Source organism: Rhodamnia argentea, chromosome 2, assembly GCF_020921035.1.
Source record: "Rhodamnia argentea isolate NSW1041297 chromosome 2, ASM2092103v1, whole genome shotgun sequence".
NCBI classification, from domain to species: domain Eukaryota; kingdom Viridiplantae; phylum Streptophyta; class Magnoliopsida; order Myrtales; family Myrtaceae; genus Rhodamnia; species Rhodamnia argentea.
The window spans coordinates 1,273,133-1,282,544 of NC_063151.1; the positions used below are offsets into that span (position 1 = coordinate 1,273,133).

Consider the following 9,412-nt stretch of genomic DNA (forward strand, 5'->3'; position numbering starts at 1 on the left):
ATGGCTGATCACGTTCATTCATACGTGATGAGGCTCGTAATTCTCACCATGTTCTGCTTCACCTCGACAATGGGGCAATCCGACACATATATCATTCACATGGACTTATCCTCCATGCCCAAATCCTTCTCTGACCACCATAGCTGGTACTTGGCCACTGTTTCATCACTAGCTCCAAGCCCTAATCCAAAAGTTAGAGCCAGATCTAGCGCCACACCCACTTCTTCTAAGCTCATCTACAGTTACACTCATGTCCTCCAGGGTTTTAGAGCTAGTCTCTCTCCTAGCGAGCCCCAGGCCCTTAAGAACTCTCTGGGCTACATCTCTTCCAGAATCGAGCTTGTGGATTCGGGTGTTTGGCCCAAAAGCCCGAGCTTCAACGACGATGGAATGACGGCAATCCCATCAAAATGGAAAGGCGAATATGAGGTCGGGACCCAATTCCAACACTTCGATGTGCAACAATAAGCTCATCGGAGCCCAATACTTCAACAAGGCCCTCGTAGCTGAAAATCCCAACGTTACAATCTCCATGAACTCTACGCGGGACACTAGTGCTCACCGCACACACAAATCCACCACGGCGGCTGGAAATCATGTTTTGGATGCCTCCTAATTTGGCTGTGCTCCAGGTACTGCGTCTGGCGTGGCTCCACAGGCCTGAGTGGCCATGAACAAGGCCCTGTGGCACGAAGGCCATCGTGCTGCTGACATCCTTGCTGCAATCGATCAAGCGATCATTGACGGTGTCGATGTCCTGTCCTTGTCAACAGGCTTTGACGGTGTTCCATTGTATGAGAACCCTATTGCAATAGCCACATATGCAGCCACACAGAGAGGGATTTTTGTGTCATTGTCGGTAGGAAATGATGGGCCTTTCCTTGAGACCCTGCACAATGGAACTCCCGGGGTCATAACTGTTGCTGCAGGGGAAATAGACCGTGACTTCGGGGAACTGTTACCCTCGGCGATGGAGTTTTGATTGCAGGCTCGACTCTCTTTCCAGGCGACCGTCCTCGAGTGAATCTCCAATTGTCTTCATGGACGCATGCAACAATACAGTCGAATTGGAAAAACTCAGTCCCTGTGATATTGTTGGGCCTGTAGTGGATCAAGTCCACAATGTCGATGGAGCAAAAGTCGCCAGCAGTGTCTTCATTGTAAACAGCTCCTACCCCTACTTCTTCAGTTTTTCCTCATTCCGTGCGATCTTTTTGAATCCGCAGCTGGTGAATCCATCAAAGGTTACATCAAGAACTCATCCGACCCAAGAGCAAGTATCCAATTTCAGAACACACTCATCGGTAGCAAGCCTGCTCCAAGCTTGGCAGACTACAGCTCTCGTGGCCCATCCCCAAGTTGCTCAGTCTTCCTGAAGCCCGACATTTTGGCTCCTGGCACACTGATCCTGGCTGGGTGGCCTCAAGTAAGCCAGTGACTGAAGTCGACTCCTATCAACTATTTAACGACTTCAACCTCTTGTCAGGAACGCCAATGGCATGCCCACACATAGCTGGAGTGGCTGCACTCCACACCCCGAGTGGAGCCCTGCAGCCATCCGGTCAGCCATGATGACTACATCGTGTACAATGGATAGCACAGGTAGCCCTATCAAAGACATTGGTAATGATTACAAACCGGCGAGCCCTCTAGGCATGGGATCTGGCCACATTGATCCGAACAAGGCATTAGACCTGGGGCTCATGTATGACATGACGCCCCAAGACTATGTCAACCTCATGTGTGCAATGAAATACACATGGAAGCAAATTCAAATGGTCACCAGGTCATCTTCCTACAATTGTTCAAACCCTTCACTAGACCTGAACTACCCTTCCTTCATTGCCTTCTTTAGTTCAAACAGCTCGGACTCTCCGGTGGTGCAAGAATTCTACAGGACGGTGACGAATGTGGGAGATGGGGCGTCAACCTACACAGCAAAGGTGAATCCGATGGAGGGATTCGAGGTCAGTGTTGTGGCTGATAAATTGACATTCAAAGAGAAGTATGAAAAGTTGAGTTTATAAGCTGACAATAGAACATCCAAAACAGATGAAAGAGAGTGCTGTCTGGTTCTCTTAGTTGGATAGGCGATGGGGCAAGTATGTGGTAAAAAGTCCCATTGTTGCCACAAACCTGAGCTCGAAATCATTGACGTCCACAGCTTGATTTGTCAACGAGTTTCCAAAAGTACTTGTTAAATAAACAATTAAGGAAACTTTAGAATCTCGAATGTATCGTCTTTTCTAGTACTGTGTCAAAAGTACCAAATCAAATATGTTTAGCACGACACATCATGATTCTGTCATAAGCTAACTCGTTTTGGGGACCAGAACTACGCATCTTACTCGCTAAACAATAAGAACATAAAATAATAATAAAAAATTCCAGCTTTTGCAATTTGTAAGTCAGTGGCAGGTGCAGGTTCAAGTCTCATTTCCTTTGTTGGACTTCAATCGAAAACTAGAGTTGCGTCTCAAACTCTGGCGAAATTTCATTTTGTGACACAGTTATCTTCAGTGTTTGCAATGAAATACTAGGAAGATTATGGGATGATCTTCAATATTTCTTGAGTATTGATGCTACCCGTGATTTCTCGAGTTTATTTCTTAGATATGGGGCCGTTTGTTTATGCTTTTTTACAAAGCAATATCTTTTTTTCCTCCAAACTTTAGTTTTTACTGCATTATTGCTGGCCTCCCCATCACAGAAACAAGTCCCTACAATCAGTGGGATGCGAAATTGTTGTTGGTATTACTATTATCTGAGGAATTGCAAGAATCTATCCATAATATGTTGCCCATTAGACCATCCGAGAATGCCACGGCCAATAGGTTATGTTCTTTCTTATACCAGATAGGTCATCGGCCGAGAGATGCAAATGAAGATGCCATTGTTGCATATAGTGAAGTGAAAATAAACTTGATGGGCTGTAATCTAATTGGACGTGCTTGCAACGGAGGAATTACCAGTTAAGTTCCTTGATTGTTTGACGTGATTGAACGGATGTGATGAATTATTGAATGTCAAAACGACACCCCACAATTGGTGACAAATGGTGGGTGTGCAAAGGCGGTGCACGACGGTGGCGATCGGGCGTCATGAAGACGGTGAATGGTCGATGTCTTTTTGCATGTTTATGCAGTATCATTGTCAAATATGAACCATTATAGTAGATTTATAATATATCCGCATGCTTTAGAGTAGTCTAGGCATTTAAATTATGACATCGTGAATACAAATGAAAATGACAAATGAATAACAAATGAAAAAGGAAAAAATATGGGACTTGCACTAAGTCACAAATTACATGTTTAAGCTCTAATTAATCCATGTTTAAAAGTTACTCATTCTTGTTTAATATCTCGCTACCGTCATTTAGTTTAAGAGAGATGGAAAGCGTTAAAATTTTGGGCTTTAGAGCGTAATCAAATGCTCAGGCCTGAATATCTAGTTCGTCCAAGTAAAATGTCATCTTGTGTTTTGCTTGAACGCCGACGGTCTCTAACAGATTAGTGACAAGTACAAACAAAATTTTCCTAACTAATCTAGAAAATAAGTTGCGATTGGTAGAATTTGGAAGAATCCAAGCTAAGTAGTATACCACCTCTTAAGAGGAATCGTTTGCATAATCGAATTACCATCTTATGGAAGTATCTTATGTATTTGCTCAAGAGAAGGTAAAGACAAATAACAAAGCGAGAAATTGTTATGTGTATGCAATACGTATACTGAATTGAAGTTGGGCTACCGACTATGCCGGGTTCCACGCGGATCCCAATTTGCTGATTATGCCATGGCCCAGAGGCAGTAACCTTGACAAGTGCGTGACATCCATATTTGAGTTCGAAGTGTGTGAAATATGCAAGATGTGCATTCAATCTTCAGCCATGGGGAGGGTTTGAGTTAGTCTCGCAATCCCCTTCCTCTCTTGATAATTTTGTTTGTCTTTTCTTATTCTTTTCTTGTGTTCTAAATTTAAGAGCTCTATTCTCCCGGTCTAATTCTTGATCTGAGAGTTTGAACTCTCCAGATCTAGTTCTAGATCTTTGAACTATCCTCTCCCGTTGGAGATTGTTGGTGTTTGTTTGTAAGACAAACAAATAAGGCATTTTCCTTATCTCGGGATGAAAGAGTGCAAAACACTTTAAATAAAGGCTATTGTAATCTTTCAAATAGAGAAATGGTTTGGTAGGCTAGACCTCACCATACTTGCGTGCGGATGCATGATTATTAGGCTGCGGATGGAAATAAGCCTTCATCAACAATTATTTTTTTTTATTGAATTTCGAAATTTTTATCCTATAATTTTATTTCATTATTTTTTATTTATGATTGTTCGGACATGAACGGTTGTGTTCAAATTGCAATTTTCACATCCAAACAGTCATGTCCGAATTGTGATCTTTCGGACATGAGCGCTTGTTCCGAATGGTGGTTTTCACACACAAACAGTCATGTTCGAATTGCGATTTTTCGGACATGAATAGGTATGTTCGTATGGGTAGTTCAGACACCAAGAGATGTGTTCTATTCATATTATAAAATGGACAATTTTGTTCATTTTCTACGGTTCCTTTCATTTTTTGTTTTCCTTCAAAAGAGTGACAACCATCTTATCATTATTTCACAGAGAGTTCTAGGAGATTCAACGAAGTTTCTATTAAGTATTCTCACCGTGACTTTGTTGTATCTTGAAGGGAATTTGCGAGAAACCTATACTAACTTTGTGGGGGCAAATTGATCATAAAATATAGTGATTACACGCCTCAAAGTCCGACTATATTGTTATTCTATTTTCTCCGATGTTTTTCCAGCAGAGATTTGGGAGTTTCATGCTTTTAGGGATCCCAAATGTAAGATATGTACTTGTTTAAATAACTTTTGGTGTCTCCGTATGGTGATGGTGTAGAGGAAACGGAGCCTAGGCGCGCACGGCTAATTGGCAACGCCTTAGTTACTGAATAAGGAAGTGCTTATCACTAATGAAAATATGAGAGCCAATGACCAGCCTCGATTATTTTGCTCGATAGATTCGTTCTTGTGGACGAGTTTGTACTTAACCCTACCGGTGCTTGTTTATCGTCATTATTTCGTGGGTTTGGCTTTATTTTGCAATATTCCGGGCTTTATTTTTGTTTGATTTGCTTTGCTATGAAGTCGATGTATTTCTTATGTATCTTTTTGAGCAATGAATAGAACTTTCTTTGGAAAAATAAAAATACAAACCCTCATCAGCTTTATTCTTATTATTATGAGAAAGGGAGTTAACATTTCGGTTTGCACTACTGCCTACTATCCAATGGCGGGTACTTTGGTGACATTCCCATTCTCGTCAACAGGCATATAAGCCCGATAACAACAGAAGTCATCCCTCCTTATAGCTCCCACTGGTAATGGTACAACCGTCACCAGTGGATTGTCTTTCTCGATTGTTGCCTTCGCGCTGTTCCCATTTTGTCCCACTAGCTCTGGCCAGGTGTATTTGTGCCCTGTTACAACGCATTAGAAACTATTAAGCAACCTTAATCTCTGCTTGACTACCACCTGTGTGCGACTAGTGTTATTATGCTATAAAATCCAGAGTACTATTTGCTCGGACCAAGCATGTAAAGCATCGTTTAGGAAATGGTGCGTAGTAACTCTCAGGAAAACAATAAAAAGAACACGATACACAAACTTGCTCCTCGGGCCCCTGCCAGAGGCTGGTTCGAGAGTGAAACCCTAGCCGATTATCGACTCGAAAGAGTCTCCATGCGCTTGTGTACTCCTTGCTCTCACATGCGTCCCATGCGGTCTTCTTAAAGAGGAGATTCCGTACAAAAAATTCAAAAAAGAGTCGGCATGCAATCTTGATTTGATCCCCCTCATTTGGTTTACTGTAGCAAAAATGTCCGTTTTTACCGTGCCTAACGTGGAAGGATTGTTATGTTTCTTTCTTCAAAAAGTGTACAACTTCGTGTAATTAAAGCAAAATATAAAAGATTTTGATATACTTGAATGGGAGACATATTTTTGCGCCTTTTAAATGTATGATCAATACAAATCCAATTTGACTTATATATCAGTAATAAATGCTCATCCTTTACAGAAATAAATCACAAAATCTAGATGGATACCTCAAAAGTTAATTACTACAGCACAAATATTGGATTTTTTACCTATGCGTGACATAGTAGGATCATTGCGTTCCTTTTCCCGGAAAAGGTGATGGTGGACAACTTCATCTAATTAAAGCAATATATGAGAAAATTTCATTGGTTCAATGGGGGAGGTTCACTGCGATTCTTTACGAAAAAGAAAAGGGTTATAAAGGATGATTTAGGTAATTACACAGATCTCTACAAATTGATTTTTTTTTAATTTGAATAACTTAAGAAATCTGCATTAGTCGGCATGCATTGAGCATGACAGAGATAAAAGATCAAAAGTTCAAAACAAAGCTATTACTATTATTGCTCAAACACCCACAACACCCCCCCCGCCCCCCAAAATCGAACTTTGCTACCAAGGTGCAATAGTCCCAGACTTCAATCCAACAAATCCGCCTCCCGTCGCAACTCCGGTTTGATAGTCCGTCGCGCCGTCCGTGCTCCGCTTCATTCAGCCTTATTAAGGTTCCATTTGCATAACATTCTAGCTCTCTTTCCCGCTTTCAGCATCACTTTCTTTTGTAATTTTTTCTATTTGATTCTTGATTGTGAAAATAAACCATGCAAGCTTGAATGGGAGACATATTTTTCTGCCTACTACATATACGTCATCCAGCCTTGTCGAGGTTCCATTTGCATAACCGTTCTTGCTCTCTTCCCGTTTTGCTTTTCGGATCAGCGATAGCGACGAATTCCCCTGGCATTGGAAGTGCAAAAGGAAACAAGAGTGTCGGCAAGACGCAAGAGGTGAATCATGACAAGCAATTCTATCCAATTGTGCCAAAGGGGCTGAAAGTCCCAGAGGAGAAGTACATTTCTTTCGAGAATTTTAGGACCGCCCCCAAGATTCTCTCCGAATGAATTCCTTGCCGAGGTGGAACCTCTAAAGCAATTCAAAAGGTTGCCTTCTCTGGGAAGGTGTAGAGCAGTCTCAGGTTGGAGACCACACTGAGGACAGACGCTCGCCAATGTAGCTTGGGCTGTAATGCTGTTAAGGAGACATTGCCAAACTAAATGCTTGATCTTCGGAGGAGTGTCACATTTCCACACGCGATCCCGATTCATGTGGCTTATATTTGTCTCCACCACATCATTGGCGATCTCATAGGCCGGCGTATGAAGAAACCGCAAAATTCCAATGCATTTTGCTGCGTCTAGCAATCGAAACAGCTCAGATTGTGCTCTAAATACTGTCATTTAGCAGCATAGCGTGATCGCTGAAGTTCCAATGACCAAATCTATTCGGACAATCTCTATTCTCTAAGGCTTTCTTCACCTTCGATGAGAGGGCCAACTACAGAATTCCTTAATGGTTCCAAGTCCCGTTCAGTTCCCGTCCCAAAAGCAGAGTCTTCAGCGTTAGTGCCATTAACGTATACCTTTACTGAACACTCTCAAAAGCATGTATACAATGACTAATCAGACGATATAGGTTCAAAGACTCATGACCACGACACTTGGGAAAAAATAGAATTCAAAGTGTCACAAACTCCTCGAGGCACGACTCTACAGTTAAAAAAATTATTGACAACCGAACAAACAGAGTCACCTAGACTACCAATTTGAGGTTGGGAAAAAGTAGCGGGAACCCGACAGGACCGGCGGCCTTCAAAGGCTTGAGCTCTCAAAGTGCTTTTCTGTCGGTAACCGAAGTGACAAGCTCCTGAGGAATCTGAATAGCATCATGGGGAAGAGATTTGACCCAGTTCGAAGGAAGCACAGGGATTTCTCGGGGAGCAAACATTGGAGGTAGAGGAAAGATTCATGAAGGGATTCAGTCGGTAGAAACCTTCATAGCCAAATTATATCCTCCTCTCTCTCTCTCTCTCTTAAGACATTCTTTATTCTTTGGAAAGAATCTTTTCCAGATTAATCAAGAATTAGCTGGGTCACAAAGCCAAAGCATGGCACACTGAAGGTGAATTGCTCAATGTGAGTCACCTTATGTGAGGGCGCTTTGCACTTGAGCAGTTCGCTAGACCAATCTGTAAATGCTGGAGACACCCATGTCTCTATTCCTAGGATGGCCCTAGGAGGCTAGGAGGATGTGCAAACGTGGTGATTTGAACCCACCTAAGAGGACGAACATGCTTATCAGTTGAGCAACCTTTCCGAGTCATTTGGCTCAAAACTGGCATTGGGTAATTGAGCACAATTGGCATTAGTCATGAAGAATTGATCCGATGCCTAATTGGTCCTCAAAATGAGGGAATTTTGTTCCAGGCTTGGAATCTCAAAATTGGTTTGATAATTGAGTGCTTTATGATCTCTAGATTAAATGCCATGAAAGAAACTTTTCTAAGAAAATGACCAGAAAACAATCGAATTTTGGATCGTTTTTGCAAAATTGATTATGCCAAAGTGAAATTAAGACAAAAAGGAGTTGTTTAGAGATTTTTTTATTTTTAATTTTTTTTAAATTGACCAAGAGTTGACTTTCGCAATTTGACCGAAAAGTCAAATCTAAAGACTTTCTCGGATTATTGGTGAAATCAACGCCTTGACTTAGATAGAACATAGCGAAACTTGAAATTTTCTATAAAAAAACTACTAAAACGACTCTTTTTTTAATCAAGAAACGGGCCTTGTTGCGATCAAAACCCTAATATCGAGTTTTTATCTTTAGATGATTTGTCCGCTAAAATCATATGTCAACAAGTGGACCTTGTTCTCAATAACCCGTTCCCATCTCCCATGGGCTCATTCTAACCCAAGGGAAAAGAGAAAGGCTAAAGGGCAACAACAACAAGAAGAAGAAGACTGGAGAAAATTAGACAATCTTATAGTTCTTCCATACTACACTGTAAAGTCACAATGTTGTTCAGTGGCACTCAACTTCGTTTGCCTCTATACTTGACCTCTTTACGTTTTCTTTCTTTTCCTTCCGGCTGAGAGATTGATGCATTTTCCTCCAACCACAGAATAGTCAATAATAGGAAAGAAATCAAGTGGGCACACCCTTTTTGGATTGCTGTATAAGAATTAACCCCATGATAGTCAATAAGCTAATAAAAACATAGGGAAGGTGTGCAATTATCTCTCGCATTGACAGGGACATGCACATAGAGAAACCCTCAGCGTCCAGCACATGATCTTTGGTTGATTCTTGCAACTTTGTGAGTGAATTTCTTGAGTGTGTTTGTGTGCGTGCGCATATTACAAGTCATCACGGGTCAATCTGAATCAATCTCTCTTGTTCATTTATCTTCAAGCTGGAATGCTATCTTTTGGCTCGACGCACAACCATGCACCGACTCGAA

At 41.6% G+C, this 9,412-nt stretch overlaps 1 pseudogene; it reads left to right on the forward strand.

Moving 5' to 3' along the window:
- On the forward strand, positions 1 to 2,169 carry LOC115731736 (annotated as a pseudogene).
- Positions 2,170 to 9,412: the final 7,243 nt, after the last annotated feature.